This window comes from Polypterus senegalus, chromosome 4 (genome assembly GCF_016835505.1).
Source record: "Polypterus senegalus isolate Bchr_013 chromosome 4, ASM1683550v1, whole genome shotgun sequence".
Taxonomy (NCBI): Eukaryota; Metazoa; Chordata; class Cladistia; order Polypteriformes; family Polypteridae; genus Polypterus; species Polypterus senegalus.
In genome coordinates, this window is record NC_053157.1 from 191041453 (window position 1) to 191060123 (window position 18671).

Sequence of the window (18671 nt, forward strand, 5' to 3'; positions counted from 1 at the left end):
GATTCAACAGAAGTCTCAAAGAAATGATACTAACCGCAAGCCTTGAAGGAAAACCTTGGAAAGCATTTGTTTCTGTGTATTTACTTAACTACTGAGCAACTCGCCATGCAACAACCAAGATGTCTCCTTCAGAGCTACTTCATGGTAGACAGATGCATACAAAGTTACATATTGCAGCGTTGAAAGAAAATATAAAGCCGGAGACACAGCAGAAAGCTATTATGGATGCAGTGTGACAAAAACAGGACAAAAGTAAAATTTACACAGATCTAAAGCGAGGGGCCAGGGAAGTTGATTTTCAGCCTGGATCATTTGTTCGTGTAAAAAAACCTGGAATACAGAAGAAAGGAAGATCTGTTTACTAAACCACTTCAAGTACTGAGAAAGAAAGGACAGTATACCTATGAGTTGTCAGATGGAGGTATATGGAATGCGTTTCATCTTGCCCCTGTTCGTTCAGACCCCGGAGAGGAAAATGATGAAAGGCATCTATCTGTTTCTGTTATGCCACACAGACTTATCCAGTCTGAACCTGTTAGACGGAGTGAAAGAGTAAGAAAACCACCTGTATGGGCAAATGATTACCAGATGTAAATGACAATAATAGTTGGTTTTAGAGGAATGTAGAATGTATTTTCATGTCCTTTCAATGTAAAAACCTTGTTTGCTGATTGGGATGATTCAGTTCAAGTTCTGTTAGTTTACAAAATGTCATTTGTTCCAAGCTTTACTTACTAAAGGGGGAATATGTGGTGTTCCTGCTGTGTGCAGTAGAGGGCAGTAGGCATGTGGGAGAGGAAGAGAAGGATGGAGAGGATCTTTGAGTTGGCGTTGAAGTTGGATTAAAGAGGATTGTGGTAAAGAAGACTATGTGCTGTTTGTACTGTCTGAATATACAACATGGTGCTGAATTGGATTAAGCTGGTTTGAGAATGTTAAGTTATATTACTCTGTATTGAATTATTTCTTGCTCAGAAATTCTGCAACTAACTGTATAATATGTAATACAAACATAATAGCATCCTGCTTATCTTTATATTCATCATACATTCATTTTCTCTAAAAGCTGGACAATATCATTGATCTCATTGGCATTACATGCAAATAAAAGCCAGCCTCCTGGCACAGAGCACATGCATTCAGAGGCCAGTTTCCCATAATGGTAGTTCTGTAGGATCACACTAGATGGCTTGTCACCCTTTTCTGTATCCAATTTCTGGATTAAATGGATTGTTGTGATATGGCATTTTTTAGCACCCCTCATGGAGTAATGCTGTGGGTCTGTTTGAAAGGGACTATCAATTTGAATGCTAGAATTGTGGAAAAGGCCCACCTTTTTCATCTGCTTTTCTGTGTCATTTTTTTTAATTTACAGCCCCCTTTAATTTACCGTGAGTACAAAGTGGCAATCACTGTGTGCTGACTATAACTTCCACCTTTTATTAGCTTTATCAATTCACCAATAATTTAATTTCATAATTGCAATGTTTCCATCCTAATTTTATAGTAGTTTAATCCTGTTTGCTTAAAAAAGCAAAGACATTCTCAATGGTGCTTAAAAATAATTAGATTAATTTATTGATAAAGTACAGTGTGTGGTTACAGTTTGAAGGTACCTGTCTGTATAGCACCCAACTAATCAAATCGCCACCTAGAAACCAGGACACTCTACATTGGGTACAATGGAATACTTCCAAGGAAAAAATGTTCTTAAGACTTACCTAGCCAATCACTACAGATACCATCACATTTCAAGCTGTTAAGCCATTAATAAATTGTGTTTCACAAATATATAAACAATCAGACTAGATTTATTGACTACTCAAAACTGGTCCAGTGGGACTATTTGCCTGGCAGTGAACTGGCACTGTGTCCATTGTTGTTTCCTGCCTTTGCCTTATGCTACCAGGATGGGCTGTGGTCACTTGAATATAAAGTAAAGAAGCATGGTGCAGATAATGCCCAGAGCTATGTAAGTTTAGGTGAATGGCAACTGTGAGTGTGTGTGTGTACATGTGTGTGCCAAGCAACTGGTTGATGAACTGGTACCCTGGTGCCCTTAATCCAAGACAGGGACCTGGCTTCAGTTCCTTTTAAAAATGTATTTATATAAGTATAAAGTGGTGAAAGAAACATTATTTATGACAAATATGCTGACACAAACAATTCAGGTAAACATGGTAATTATTTCTGTCTTAATGTACTTAAAAAAATAGCCATTTGCAATGAGAATAGGCCATTACATTATCTTTTAAATATTAAGTGCCTAATACATACACACTGGCTTTCTGTGTTTTGAAAATAACAATCTGCAGGAGGATTAATGCAACCTAAAATTAATTTGTGTGATGTGCTGAATAATAAGCTCCCAACAGATGCACAACAACAAAATCCATAGAATTTTTCATTGCTTCTAAAATCTTGTATTTTTTAGCTGGATAGATCTGTTCCTTAAGAAGTAATGTTTTTCTTTTAACAGCATATTCTTTTTAAAGTTTTTGGTACACTGGTATTGCTTGCTATTTATCTATTCTTCTATCCTTTTTCTTAGATTTGAACAGGCAAAAGAAAAGAGCAGGCACAAGACAGAAGCCAGCTGTGGATGAGAAGCCAGTGTAAATGATCAAGAGCCTAAATAGACATCTCACCCTTGGATTGATTGACTAAAAAGGTTGACTTAATGTTCTCTGTACAAAACAAGTACATTATATTGATACTGCACAAACTCCAGACTGGTCATATCACCTGTGTGAGAGAATGTTTTTTGGTGAATGGTGAAGATCTGCAAGGGAGAGTGAGGCTGTTGAAGATAAGAGCCCACCCACAACAAAAAAACCCTGCTCAAAACAAAGAAGCCCTACTTTAACTAGATTTGTTATGAAGTTTGTTTTTCACTCTTTACAGGCCTAAATTTACATCCCAGAGGAAGAGAGACTTGAGGTGTGGGTGCTGGATCTTTAAATATTTAAATGAGTCGGCCTCTGACCATGGCTGCAACACTGCAGTGGGTTTAACTTCGGGTTTTTATCTGTTTGTTTGATCTAAGTGAAACTGTCATTGTAGTGATTAAATTGTTTAATACATGTGTAAGTACACAATAGCATCATGGAAGAATATGGATGAATCAGTTTGGAATCTACATTAGGAAGAAGTGGAGGGGTTGTTAAAGCTCATGTCTTTAATGAAGAGTTCAGAATTTCATGCCTTCATCGACATTATTACCTCCAGAAATTACGTAACATAATTCTGATTTTGCACCTTATCTTGAAAAGCCACCATTAGAGCCTATTTAAACTGATATGAGGCCTACCTTTGGCAGAACTGTCTGAATGAATTTAAAATCAATGCAACTCAAATTGATTCAACTTATTGTCATTATACCGTACATTACAATGAAAAGCATTGTTGCTCATTCCACAGGTAGGGTAGTTTAAAAATGCAGTGACAATATAATTCTCAAAATGACATGGTACAGGCAAGACAGCATGGTGGCATAGTGGTAGTGATGCTGCTTCGCAGTTAACAGACCAGTTTTTGTGTCAATGGACCTTCCTGTGTGGAATTTGCATGTTTTCCCTGTGTCTGCATGGGTTTCTTCATGGTGTTCCGGTTTCCTTCCACAGTCCGAAGAAATACAGGTTAGGTGAATTGGCAATTCAAAATTTTTCCTACTGTGGGGTTTGTTGGTGTGTGTGTGTGTGTGTTTGCCCTGTAATGAACTTGTGCTCTGTCTAGAGTTTGTTCCTGCCTTGCGCCCTATGATGGCTGGGATACTCTACAACAGACCCCCATGACCTGGGTTAGAAAATGACTGGCCAACAGACAAGACGGATTACTAAATCTGCAATAAAATTATAAATAAACCAAAATATGAAATTAAAAATATATACATACAATACAGTATATGCAAGACAGAAATCTTCAAAATTACAATCATGTTAGAATGGTCAACAGCATTGAATCAGTAGTGATAACAAATTGATGGCCAGGTAGAGTGAAAGTCACAGGTCGAATAGACTACAATACATGAGTTACTGATTTTTTGGCCCAAGAGTAATAAATAAGAGTATGCTGGAGTGGAACTGAAAGCTGCTGGATCTTTTCCAGATGACCAGGTGTTAAAGACTTTGTTACTTAAGCATGTGGGACCAATATTAAAGGTACTTTTTCAAGCATCATTTATCACATATAGTATCCGTTGTATAAGTAACAGAATGATATACCATTTAAAACAACACTACAGGCCCTTGAGGTTGTCAGATTGAGTCTTCTTAGACTGTAAACAAACTGAATGTTGTGCTGAGCCTTCTCAACAAGATAGGTGGTTTGTGAGGTCGTACAAAATCACCACTGAGGTGGACCCATAAGAATTTAAAGCTGCTCATTTTATTGAGAATCCACTTTATGTCAACAGAAGCATGAACCCCCTCCAAGTCTTCTGAAGCTTACCATCAGCTCCTCCGTCACAAAATCAGTATGAATAGCCATATTGAATTTGGCTGTCTAACTGCCTAACAGCAGGCCACTCAGATGCTGACAAATAATAGAGCATCATGTTTTTGGACTTGGTGAGAAAGGCACCATATTTAGAAAAGGACCAAGCAAAAACAAGGAGAACATTTTAAAATAAATCATCTCAGGCATCTAATCTGGGATCTAAGTGTTGTGCTGCCACATTGTAATTAATCCTATTTCAATATGTCTTAAATACAAAAATGTATTCCCTGCCCTTCAGATATACTGATTTACAATTTATTATAGCTTTAATCATATTTTAATTATAATTGCTGAGTTGTCATTTTTAATTAAAAAACAAAGGTTTCTGCAAACGTTTTCCAGTGTAGTAACGATTACTGTCACATTTTTTTTAAACCAGCACATTTTTGTAAATAAACCATTACTGAGGGATTACATGCATTCTGTTTTGAAAATGGTGAGTATGGAAAAAAAACACTTAGGATGACCTAATAAAGGGCAGAAAGAACCATAGAGATAATTATCATGTGACAAGCCATCCACACACCTTAATAAAGCTTTTTTGCCTTCTGCTTTGATCTTTCTATTAACAGCAGTCCTATATTTTATATATACTGTATAATGGCCTAAATCAAGAAATCTCAAAAAGTTAAGATTACACTAAAAATACATTCTGTCTCCAAAATACAGATAATTTCAGCATATCTCAGAAAGACAGAAAATACCATGAATGGCAGCACACAATTCCTGTATGAAAGATTTTTGTGCCATTTTAACAATAAATTATATCCTCGACACATAATTTTTCTCGTTGTTGTCAGAAACTTAATTAAAATGGTAATTAAATTTGACAAGGAGCACTCTCAAAACAAAAATGATACTCAAATAATTTCTGGATGAAAAGCAAACTTGCAGTATAAAATTTTATTTCTTAGGGCAAAAAATTGATTTGATCATAATCATTAATGTGAGCAACAGAGAAGTTTCCATATACTGGTAAACAAAGGAAGCTTTACCTTTGGAATTTACCTTGTCTCATTTTTTGCTTCCAAAATCTCAATGAATAATTAATCTTTATCTGTCATGTTTTAATTATATCATTTTACATACAGTATACAGTATATGTTTATTTACATATACATTGACACTCGTACAAGCCTCTGGAACATGCCAGTGTTTCTCATGAGGTAAAAATGATGGGGTAGAACTTGAATGCAACACAACCAATAACATTTGTCTTTGTTTCCTTAAACTGGAGGAGGAGAAAACATCAGACACATGATGTAATGTCTTCCTCAATGCCAGAAGAACCATCCCTTTTGGTCTGTTCCCTGTTTAAGAATTGTAACAACCTAACCAAGTTGGTATTCATTCCGTACCCTGCATGCAATGACAATCTCCCATGGTGACAGCTACTTCTATCATTGGATTAAATATTTTGGACTGATGTTTCAGTTTTTTTTGTTTTGTCAAACAACACATATTAAAAGGAGTTTTCCAAGCTTATATCCCAAACCTTCACATATATCCATATTATCATATATATATATATATATATATATATATATATATATATACTAATAAAAGGCAAAGCCCTCACTGACTGACTGACTGATCACTAATTCTCCAACTTCCCGTGTAGGAAGAAGGCTGAAATTTGGCAGGCTCATTCCTTACAGCTTACTTACAAAAGTTAAGCAGGTTTCATATTGAAATTCTATGTGTAACGGTCATAACTGAATCCTACTTATGTACATATATATATGGCCACAGCCTGCAGCACGGCCGCCGTGTGAGGCGGAGTTGCGTCCCCCATTACCACGCCTCCCACGTAGTTGGCTGCCTGCCTATATTGCGTCCCCAATACCCACACCTCCCCATATAAGGCCGTCTGTCAGCAGCAATCCAATAGACATGCTACCGCTAAATATTCGCAGGCAAATCAGAAAGTTAAAACCGGGAATGCCTCTTAAACATCTTAGATTCACGAGTAGCGATTTGGGTGGTGAGATTTCTATCGAGGTGATCACTGTAAATTTTATATGTCATTGAAATGTATTATTTTCAGGCATGGTTTGGGCACCTATGTCATCAGGCAGGCACCAGAAAAAGGGACCTCAAGGTTACCATTATGGAAGTTAATTTAGAGCACGGATGCTGTGAATGTAAGAGCTGTAATAAATAAAGTTCCCCTGCATACATTAAAAGAAAGTCTCACCATCATTTTATTTTTCACAATTTGTGAAAACAAGACATGGTGTCAGAATAGAGGATAGTCTTGGATTTTGTTGGAGTTCCCTCGCCACGAATTGTCTGGGATTCTCTGAACCTGCGTTAACCACGTGGAGCTGATGTTTTCTGGCCTGCTAAAAGGCAAAGATGAGAGTGAGAAATGCAGCTACCTGCTCCTGTGGACTGGGGTAAAAGGAAGAGACATTTTTAACACATGGACTCTCACCCAGGAGGAAGACAAGGTACTGAAAACTTATTATGACCATTTTGAGACGTTTGTCATGCCTAAGACGAATACAATATTTGCGAGATACAAGTTTAATGAGAGGACGCAGGGTATAAGCGAGACTTTTCATTACTTTGTAACGGAGTTAAAATTGCTGGTGAAGGACTGTGCTTATGCAAATGAAGATGCGGCGGTCAGGGATAAAATAGTGTTTGGCACAATCTCAGCAAAAGCGCGAGAGAAACTTTTAAGTGTCGAGTCTTAGCTAACATTAAATAAAGCCGTGGACATCACAAGATCGCACGAGATAGCACAACCACAGCTGAGAACCTTCGATGCATGTACTCCGAGCGGCTGACATGAACTGACTGTGAACGCAGTACGCAGACAACAAGCAAGAGCTCCAAAGAGTGCTGAACAAAAAACGCATTACACAATTGAGAAGGCAGCAAAAGAATATGAAGCGAGTGACGCATACAAGCATATTCATAAGTGCATGTTCATAAGTGCAGCTACTTCGGAAACAAAGCACACGGTGGAAAAAATTAATGTCCAGCTAAAGGAAGACAGTGGTGAAAAAAATGTGGTAAATTGAATCACTTCGCTAAAGTTTGCAGGACTGGGAAAGGCAAACCCGTGCATGCAGTGTGTGATGTCTCAGATAAAGAGGAAGACGAGCTGTTTATTGATGCAGTAAGAAAGGAACAAACCTCTGAAGCTGAACAAGCCTTTCTAGACATATCAATAGGAAAGCAAGGTGTAAAACTTAAGTTTAAATTAAGTTCATAGACACGCTGCCACTAAATATTCACAGGCAAATCCACAACTTAATACTGGGAATGCCTGTTAAACATCTTAGATTCACGAGTACTGATTTGGGTTGTGAACACTTCGATGAATGAAACCTGTTTACAACAAATCTTTACAACAGTTGACAAACACAGAATGTAACTTGAACACAACACATCCTCCAACTACGAACCTGATTGAAAGAAATAATGATAATCAAATCCTTGATGACAGCAACACTCATAACAGTCACAAAACAATTACATTGACAATCATGTTTACGTTATTTTTAAAATGTTTCCTTTTTTTTTCATAACTTCTTTAACATACTACTTCTCAGCTGCGAAGCGCGGGTATTTTGCTAGTATATATATAGTGAAGTATGAGTCCCTGTTTGCACCCCAAAACACGAGTCTGAGTCTCAATATTTTAGCAAGCTTCAACTTAAAACAGGAACAGCATGGTTATTTAATGTAGAAGGATCTAATACTGTATACACAGACACAGCAATCAGGCAGGGTTGTGGCCAAGTAATACTGTTGCCTACATTTATAATGTTCCTTGTATCACCAATCGACGACAGGCACTTATAGCAGGAACGTGATCGGCTTGGATTTGCTTTTGCTGTAAGCCGCTACAGTGCTGGGTGCGGTTGCCCCGGCAACTGATAGGCTGTCTTCCACAGACGCAGAGATCACCCTTAGGTACGCTCTTTTCGGTGTGTCTTTCGGTTGGGGGGAGTCCCAAAAGAGTTTAGAAACCTTAAGTGTATGTGTGTGTGTAAATATATGTGCATATAAATATTGTGTGTGTATATATATATTGTGGACGCTAGGGGTCACTGTTGCCCCCTCAAAACCTAACAGACAGACGTCCAGGACACACGTGTAAAATCACCAAGAAGAATTTTTAATATTTTCTTCAATAAAGTGCACAAAGCACCACACTCGCCACAATTCTCTAATAACAATAACCAATAACAATAATCCAACACTCCCAGCAGATTTGTCACCCAACAACGGCTCTACTTGCTGGGTCTTGAACAGTCCTTTATACTGTATATTCCTTGACCTGAAAGTGTTTCTCCTCTTCTTCCTGGTAAAACGCCACATCTTCCTCCTCAAGCATCCTAGAAGTACTGTGGGCTTCTGTTCTTGTGTCTCTGAAGTAATTCCGGGTTGTAAGAAAAGTAGGAGTCCCCAGGTCCTTTATTAGCTTGCCCTGGCAGCACCCATGGCACCCAACAGGGCTGAAAAAATGGACTCCATGTCCGATGATGCCCTGCGGGAATCCGGGGTACATTTACCATCCAGGTGAGCTGCCACCTAGCGTCCTGGGGAAGGCAGTGTTCTGGAAAGGCTGCCCTTCTCCACTCTTCCCATTCTAGGACGTTCCGACTGGATTGAGTTGCTGGCTGTCTATCACAATATATATACATAAGTGTGTATGCATGTGTGTATGTGTCTGGATTCAGAAACTTTATTGTGTTGTAGATTCAATTTAAAATACATACATTTGACATTTTTACCTATCAATCTATACTGGATAAAACATAAGTACAAAGTGAAAACATCTTTTTAGAAAGGTTTTCAAAGTTGTTAAATATCAACAACTGAAATCTCTCAAGTGTTCTGACCCTTTGCTTTGGCCCTCCAAATTGTGGTCTGTTGCATCCTGTTTGCTTTAATTCTAGATCTTGATTAAGTCTACCTGTGGCAAATTAACTTGATTAAAAATTGTTTAGAGAGGCAGACACCTCTGGATATGAGGTCCTACAATTGACACTGCATGGCAAGACAAAAACCAAACCATAAAGTCTAAAGAGCTCTCTGTTTAACTTGAACATTATTGCCAGGTAACAAAGTAGCTAGGAATTTCTTTTAGTGTTACATCCATACACATAACAAGATAAATACAATACATGACACCATCACAAACAATTATACAGTAGTAGTGGAAATACTTAAAAAAAATACAAATTAAAATAATATAATAATGTACAATTACACTGTCTCCCAGAAATATATCAAGTAAATTCTTACAAAATAAGCATAATTTAGCATGTAAGGAGGAGTTTAGGAATGTGTTTGTGTTTGACCATAGTGACTGAAGTAGGAAAGAAATTGTTTTTATGTCTAGTAGTTCTTGCCTTTGGTGACTGGTAATGCTTCTTCCGTAGACCTCTGTGATCACATTGTGATGAAGCATAGATCATGACAAGGATATCAAAATATTCCAAGGAGCACTGTACCTTCAATAATTATGAAATGGAAGAAGTTTGGAACCTCCAGTACATTTCCTAGAGTTGGCTGTCCACCCAAAATGAGTAACCAGGCAAGAAGGGCCATGGTTTAGAAGGTGACCAAGAGCCCAATGCTCACTTGAACAGAGCTTCAGAAGTCCTCTGCAGAATTCGGAGGACTTATCAGAAGGACAACCATCTTAGGAAAACTCTGTCAATCAGCTATTTATAGAAAATCTGTTAACTCCCACTTGGAGTCTGACAAACAACATTTAAAGGACTCTGTGAGCATGAGTAAAAACTTTCTCTGGACTGATGAGACAAAAATGGAACTATTTGGTCAGAGCTCCAGGCACTGCTCATCACCTGAATAATACCATCCCTTTCAGTTAAGCATTGTGGTGTAGCATCATATTATGTGGGTGCTTATTAGAGACAGGGACAGGAAGACTTGTCAGGATTTATGGAAGGAAAAATACAGCCAAATATAGAGAGATCCTTGAAGAAAACCTGCTCTACAGAACATGTGATATCAAACTAGGATGACAGTTCATCTATCAGCGCAGCAGTAACATGATGCATACAGCCAATGTAATGCTAGAGTGGCTATGGAAAAAGTCTCTAAATGTATTTGAATGATACAGGCAAAGCCCAGACTTGAACATTAAAGAACATGTGTGGAGAGATGTGAAGATGGCAGTTTACAGATGATTCCCATCCAGTTTACTGGAGTTTGGAAGATCTGCCAGGAAAAATGCAATAAACTGCCCAAATCAAGATGTTCAGATCTTGTTTAGACTAACCAAGGAGACTCAAAGCTCTAACGTCTGGCAAAAGGGATGAGAGATTTCGGTTTTTGATTTTTAATGATGTTTCAAATCTTTCTGAAAATATGTTTTCACTTTGCAGTTCTCTTTTATTGAGTGTAGATTGAATGGCAGAAATGGTACATTTATTCACTTAAAATTAAATCCACAACACAATACAGTGTGTAGAATGTGAAGGGGTTTGAATATTTCCTGAATCCACTGTATATATACTGTATATATATGCTACCAGTCAAATGTCTGGATACACCCAGAACTTTTCATGTTTTAGATATAAATTGATATTTCTTTTAATTAAGATACCATTAAATTGATTTAACAATATAGAAAAAAATTACTAGTACAGCTAATGGATATTACATATTGAAATTAGTCAGTCAGTCATTTTCCAACCCGCTATATTCACATATGACTAAAAAGCCCCAGTTACTCCAGCCATTTCTTCAGTTTAATAATGGTAATTGCTTATCCTTAATTATTAATTTTTATATACATATGCTAATTGGTTATTAGAAAAACCTTTGTATTTTCACTATCACCAGTGAAACCCGTTTTTCTGCTCACTTGGATTACAAGGTGCTGGCATCCATAAAATTACATTCTGTGTTGAAAAATGACCAAAATGAAACAGCTTTCTCAACAAACATGTCAATCTATTGTTTTTTTTTTTGTTTTGTTTTGTTTTTTGCAGAATGAAGGTCATTCCATGTGACAGATTGCCAAGAAATTAGAGATTTCTTACAAAGGTGTCTATTACTGTCTTGAGAGAAGATGTCAAACAGGAGCTAACCAAGACAAATAAAGAAGAGGAAGTACATCAGAATACATACTTTGAGAAACAAACACCTTACATATCCTTCTTCCTAGGATACACACCAAATACCAATGTTGTAACAACCGCACTCACACTCAGAAGGCAGCAAGTCACCTGCTCTGGCTGAGCCAGACCGAAGTCTGGACTCTTCCATATCAAACTGTACTTACCCTTTCATTCCTTACCCGCCCCTCAGCTCAAGTACCCCAGTTGACGGTAGAAACAAGCAAAGTTGGTCAAAGATAAAAGTTTCAGTATGTGAAAAAAATGCATATATTGAAAAATGATGAAATATAATACACATACATCCCCATATTCCCTGATCCTGATGCAGATGCAAATAAAAAAAAACAAATCGACACAGTCCCAACCTCCCTTGTCTTAACCAAAAAAATATATAATTCACAAAATGACAAACAAACATTCATATACACAAAAAGTCCAATGAAATAACAGAGATTGTGGAGATTGAGAAATGGATGAAAGCCAGCCAAGTCCCAAATGATGAAATGACAGAAAACCACAATACAAACGGTGCTATTTCATAGCATGAACCCAAACAGTCTCACCGATGACTCAAGAAAAGCAGTCTGATACGATTGATCATAATTGTCTGATGCTTCCATTTTCTTTTTGAAATATGTGGTCCTAACTTATACTGTATTTAACCTAGAAGAAACAGGAGCCCCCTTCTCCTTCAAGGGTCAAGTGCCATGCCTGGTTCCTTGCAGATGCAGCAGGGAAACTCTTCTTCAGGTGTATATATTTTATATATATGGAAAAGTTTAACAAAAACAAAGCTTTTATATACTAAAAAAACACGACTGACAGTTTATGTAGCCCTGCCACATTTTTATGTGCAAAAGGCAAAATATGATTACCGGATGCTAGTCATAATATGCATTTTCAGACATCTTCTGTTCAATGTCTGTGTTCCTTTGCCCATTTTAATATCTTCATTTCATTTGCCAGTTTCAGATGTTTTTTCTTTGAGGGTTTACCTCTAAGACCAGCATCTTCTCTGTGTTGCAGATGACACTGGTATTTGGCACCAGATAAAGTATAACAAGGAGGCTTTTTAATTCTGAACAAGGCACAATGTTTCCCCACTAAGGATGATACAAGGAACACAAAGATAAAGAATTTTAAAAAAATTAATTGAAACTAAAAATAAAATGCTAATTAAGAAAGTACAGGCTGGAAAGTATCTTGGCAACAAGTATTTGCAATTTATGCCTTTTCTTTCCAATGCGTTTTGTAGTGTTTCTAATTAAAAGCTTGCGAGTCTTTTATACATTACTGAAAAGATGAGTTATTGTTCACATAAACAAGAAAATTAAAATCACCACAGCTAAAATATTGTAATCAAAAAATCATTATTTTCATGTGGAATGAAAAAGCTGTATGGTGACTTTCATAAACCGAGATTGATTATATGCTTTTCAAAACAAGAAATAAAATTCAAAGGTTAAAGAGAAGATTAGAAATTCAACATTTCAGGTGCATAACTTTCATCACCTATATAGCCGAAAAGAAAAAGAAAGTTATGTACATAAAAGGTGAAGGAGGGAACAAAATCAAGGAAGATGAAAGGATTAAAAGACATGTGAAGATGCAAGAAGTAGCCATTAGTGAAAATGACAGAAGAGATTAAATAGTTAGTTGGTAATTTAGTGTTAGAGATATGTGTGATCCATGCTTGACAATGAGCTTAGCGTGTTCTGTTCTTCTTTGAAACGTGTCTTTGAAACCGTATTAAAGTACAAAAACAAAGAGATCAGTGTGGCTGTGATCAAGAGATTTGAAGAGTTCTGCAATAGGCTTTGTAAGGTCTTACGTTCTGACTTGAACGTGCTCACTGAAACAATCTGCAAGCTTCTTTCCTCTTTCACCTATACAGATGGTTGGATATGCAGTAAATAAGATTTTTGGACTGGCAGGAGGATTTTTGCATAATATTAGATTTTCCATAGGGACCAGATAGAACTGTATTGATGACGTATCTGCAAGTTATACAGCAGCTCCTGTTAGAAAAGAAAGTGCCCAGTGTGAAGGTGGCTATGCTTTGTGAAGTGAAGAAGTGTTTTTAAGTTAGGTGGTCATGGGTGAGATGGAGAGTGGGAGTAGACTAGGAAAAAGAGTCATATGGAAAGGATCAGTCTGCAAAATATAAAGATTTTGTTTCATGACCTGTGTGAGAGATATAGTTTTAGGATGGACGGTGAAGATTAGTGGAATGCAGGAGTACTTTTTGGTGTTCTTCTGTGGAGAAGTGTTGCAAGGTGTACTCCCATCTTGGCTACAATATGAGTTTGGCATCCCCCATTAATGAAAAAAGCACCCCATTCTGAGTGATTTATTACGGAAGTCCACTTTTCTATACAGATGGTGGAATGTGCTCAACTGTGAAAAGGAGTTATTGTTTGTGCCTGAGAAGGAAGGAGCAATAGAGAAGGCAACTGTGTGAGTCAGTTGGATTGTAATAAACTGAGGAAGAAATAAAACTGATAAAAAGACGGATTTCATACGGAGTCATACTGTAGATACTTTGACTATAAATATTAGAAATGGATGAACACTGCTAAAATGTTTAGTGAGTACCTGAGATGACTTCTGGAGCAGGAGACGACAGTAAAACAATTATTGACATATATTTGTATAGGTTAGGTACAAGGTCCAGGGAGGAAGAAAAGAAAAACTCTTTTGAACAGCTGTCAAAGATATCAATATCATTAGGTTACTTATCATTAATGCTACGTTATTATCCTGGTGTATATGCTGCTCTCAAAGACACAGCTCTGAGGTTAAATGGCAATTCTGCCAGTCTGATGAGGTTGTGTTTGAGAGAGTATGTTAAGGAAAATTAGGCCATCATTGTGAGGAATTACTCTTTAAAGAGAAGTGCAGGCAAAGATGAAGCAGCCAGGATCCTGAAACTAAAAGCTATCAAAACTATGGAGGGTCTTTTAAACATGAAGGGATTAATAAATAATACATTTTAAATATTTACATTGGAATAGCATAAATTAAATTCTTCCTTTTTTAGTACATAAATACCAAAATCATGTTGAATTAGGTAAACAGAAAATTAAGTTCATTCGGTCTTATTTATCTTAGAAAGGATATTGTGCAATGTACCCAAATAAGTATTGCATTTTCAGTATCAGAAGTGAATTGCCAATGTTAGTTTTGCTACCACAGAGCTCTTGGAAATTGGGCTTGAATCCTAGTAACTTCCTTTATCGGTTTTTCAGAAATTCTTTGTGTCTGTGTTAATTTTTCTCTAGGTAGTCTTAAATGACATGCAGGTTAAGCATCATTATAGATTTTGTCTTCTTATGATCATAAATTGAAATAAACAGGTCAGTGAAATGCACCAATTAAAAATATGGTTCTAATTTTTTTTTCTAAAGTATGAAATGAATAAGGATTTAAATAAGGATTCTTTATAATTACTATGTTAACAATTCACATATTCCCACAGTTGGTCCTCATATGTACCATTTGTTGTGCAATATTCTGCTTAAACATCCAAAGAATGTAACTATATAAACTGCTCAAAAAATTAAAGAAACACTTTGAAAACACATCAGATCTCAATGGGAAAAAAATCCTGCTGGATATCTCTACTGATATGGACTAGGTAGGTATGCGTTAGGAACAAAAGGATGCCACATTGTTTGATGGAAATGAAAATTATCAACCTACAGAGGGCTGAATTCAAAGACACCCCAAAAGTCAATGTGAAAAAAAGATGTGGCAGGCTAGTCCGAAATTTCATTGCAGCAACTCAGAATTTTACTCAGTAATTTGTATGCCCTCACATGCTTGTATGCATGTCTGACAAAGTCAGGGTATGCTCCTAATGAGACGATGGATGGTGTCCTGTGGGATCTCCTCCCAGATCTGAACCAGGGCATTACTGAGCTCCTGGACAAAAGTCGGAAGGGGCAACCTGGCGGTGTCGGATGGACCGAAACATAATGTCCCAGAGGTGTTCTATTGGATTTAGGTCAGGCGAGCATAAGGGTCAGTCAATGGTATCAATTCCTTCATCCTCCAGGAACTGCCTGCATACCTTTGCCACATGAGGAACCCAGGATCCACTGCACCAGCATAGGGTCTAACAATGGGTCCAAGAATTTCATCCCAATACCTAATGGCAGTCAAGGTGCCATTCTCTAGCCTGTAGAGCTCTGTGAGTCCCTCCGTGGATATGCCTCCCCAGACCATCACTGACCCACCACCCAACTGGTCATGCTGAATGATGTTACAGGCAGCATAACATTCTCCATGGCTTCTCTAGACCATTTCACGTCTGTCACATGTGCTTGGGGTGAACCTGCTCTCATCTGTGACAGGCACAGAGTACCAGTGGTGGACCTATCAATTCTGGTATTCTATGGCAATGCCGGGCAGTGAGCACAGGGCTCACTAGAGGACGTCGGGCCCTCAGGCCACCTTCATGAAGCCTGTTTCTGATTGTTTGGTCAGAGACATTCACACCAGTGGCCTCCTGGAGGTAATTTGGTAGGGCTCTGACAGTGCTCATCCTTTTCCTCCTTGCCCAAAGAAGCAGATACCAGTCCTGCTGATGGGTTAAGGACCTTTTTCGGCCCTGTCCAGCTCTCCTAGAGTAACTGCCTGTCACCTGGAATCTCCTCCATGCAAACCTTCTGGCAATGGCACATATTGATGTGCCATCTTGGAGAAGTTGGACTACCTGTACAACCTCTGTAGGGTCCAGGTAGTTACACTGACTGAGCCAAATGCAAAACTATTGAAAAAATAGTCAGAAAAGATGAGGAGGAAAAAATGTCAGTGGAACTTGAGTCCTAAGATATCATCTGTGCAAAGATTTATAAGCCATCACTGCATGCTCCACAGTTTCCAAATTGTAAATTTTATTCACAATACTTTCTAGTGTAATGTTGTGTTTCCAAGATCCTTAGTGTGATAAACTTCTGATTTTGACTTTTGGTTAATGATTTTATTTTGATGAAAGATTTGTTCTGAACCCACAACTTTGTTGAGCTTTGCAATTCTATCTCCCTTAACTTTAAACACTGATGTGCTTGAAGTCTAACTCAAGGATGAATCATTTGGTTTAAAGGAAAGAAGTAAATGAATATCACCTGCATAAAAGGTGTCCTAAAAGGCGTCATTAAAACTAAAAAAAAGTTTCTTGAAAGGTGCAGATTCATATGTTGATTCATAGCTTATTATCAATTTCACCCACACTCTTGTTCAAGAGCCTTCATTAAAGACATGGGCAAATTTGCTGGTACCTTTACAGCTCAGTGAAAAAGTGCTGTATGCCTCCCAAAAAGTGATTCAATGAATAGCAATTACGCCATTTATTTCTGCATGCCTTTGATATGTTATTGAGTAAAGCAATGCAAGTGTGAAAAGAGAAAAGGTATTGCTTATTTTACAAAGATTTTCAAAAATAACTTGTAGTACTAGAGTGTTGTACCATGTTAGGCATTATGAATGTAGTGAGAAGTCAAGCAAAATGACACCTTTTATTGGCTAACTGAAAAGATTACAATATAATTACAAGATTACAATTACAATAAGATTACAAGATTACAATTACAATAAGATTACAATAATCTTTTTAGTTAGCCAATAAAAATGACCTTGACACATTTAGTGTTACCCCTTTTATTCAATTAGTATCACACGTCTCCAATCATGCAACCAGTCTTCCAGCCTATTAAATGGAGAAAATTAGTTACTCTTCTGCTTGGTATCATTGTGTGCCCCACACTGAAGTTGTCTAAGGTGATGAGAAAAAAATGATAGACACGCATGTTAAAGGCAAACACAATAAGATCATCTCCAAGCAGCTTGATGTTCCTGTGACAACAGTTGCAGATATTATTAGGAAGATCAAGAGGCTGTAGGCAACCTCTCTGAATGCAGCTGCAAGAGGTAAATCAACGCCACAATGGGCAGAAGAATAGAAAGAGAATGGTAGACAAAAAGCCATGGACATCTTCCAAATAGAAACAAGCTAAACTCCAAGGTCAAGGTCCATCAGCGTCTGATCAAACCACCTATCGCTTTGAGTGAAAGTGGGCCCAAAAAGCACCCAAGAATGGCAATGAACAAAACACTGGACTATTCTGAAATGGCCTTTTATGAGCCCTGATTTGAATCCTATCAAACATCTATGGAAGGAACTGAAACATGCACTCTGGAGAAGGAAACCTTCAAACCAGACATAGCTGGAACAGTTTGCTCAGATAAAGTGGGTGAAACTACCTGTTGACAGCTGCATATATCTCTCTGAGAGATAAATGAATCACTTGTTTGCAATGATTGTCCCTAAACATTGTGCAACAAAATATTAAGTGAAGGGCCGCATTATTTTTGTCAATTGCCATTTTCATTTGTTTTATCATCTGAAATATTCTGCTGATTTAAAACTGTAAAGAAAAGTCTGATTTTTGTGAAATGCGGAACAAACAATGAAGGGTGCCAATTACTTTTGCCACTTTTAAATTATTTCAGAGACAATTCAGAGTTCCCCTTTTTTGTGGAAGAGTACCAACACATTTGTCAAAGTCTCTACACAATCTTCTCAACTTGTGGCAGCTGCTCTTCCCTTATATGCAGGAGAGAAGTAACCCTTCTTCAAGAGAGCACCCTGACCTCAGATTAGGAAGTTCTAATTCTCATTCTGGCTACATTACATAAATTGAGTGTTGGAGGTAGATGAATAATGAGGCAAAAAAAGTTGCAATCAGCAGAGACTTAATACTCATTTAACCTTGCTCTGCCTTGAAACAAGACACACTCTTGATGGAGTCCCATGCTCACATTAAACCAGACTTCACTTGATATCAAGAATGGCAACAGCAACACACAGCAGTGACCCTGAAACTTTAGTAACATCTACCACAAAAATGAAATCGCGAAAATATGTGGGTTAATCAAAAAGTAAAGGCAACTAGAAAATTACGCTGCAACCGCAAGAGATAGAGACAAAATAACACATTTGCAATGGCTTATGGGTAGTTCGAACAAGCACAACATAGCACTCTGTCATTAGTCTAG